A 634-nucleotide genomic window follows, 5' to 3' on the forward strand; every position below is an offset into this window, starting at 1 on the left:
AGCGGGAAAACACTTCGGCCTCTGCAGCCCACTGCTGCTGGGAGCCGGGGCGAGGGCAGGATTTTGTCCACGCTGGGCTTGGGGGGCCTTTTCTTCTTTGAAAGGTGTTGTTTATTTGGTTCTGCAAAGGCGATGTGCCCGGTTTCCTCTCATTGTGCCTGTTCCTGCCTCCAGCTGCTCCCACCTGAGCTGGACTGTGGCTCTTTCACCTCTCGCTGCACCAGGCAGGACGGGCCAGGAGCACCCGGCTCGGCCACGGCGCCGCCGGCTGTGCCGCCACGCATGGGATCCTGCTGTCCTCCACATGCTGTCCAGAGGAGCATGGGGAGAACTGGTCACTACAAACAAGACAAAAAAAGACCCAAAAAGTGCTTGTGAGCAATTGCTCTGCGCTCCCAGGCAGCTCGGGGCATCCTCGAGCTTTGAGGCAGCTGCTGGGATACAGCGTACCGAGAGCCCGAGCCCTTCGCAGGGCACTTCCCGTGCAGGGACCTGTTTGTGTGCCCACAGTGGTCACGTCCACGTTCGCTGCCGCTTCCCGCGGTCAAGGACGGGACGGGAGGTGGGAGCTGGCAGCTGGAGAGAAAAGCAGCGAGAGGCTCCCTGCCGGCGTGCTGCCGGGGCCGGCCCGGCG

This window comes from Buceros rhinoceros, unplaced genomic scaffold (assembly GCF_000710305.1).
Source record: "Buceros rhinoceros silvestris isolate BGI_N320 unplaced genomic scaffold, ASM71030v1 scaffold7569, whole genome shotgun sequence".
NCBI lineage: Eukaryota > Metazoa > Chordata > Aves > Bucerotiformes > Bucerotidae > Buceros > Buceros rhinoceros.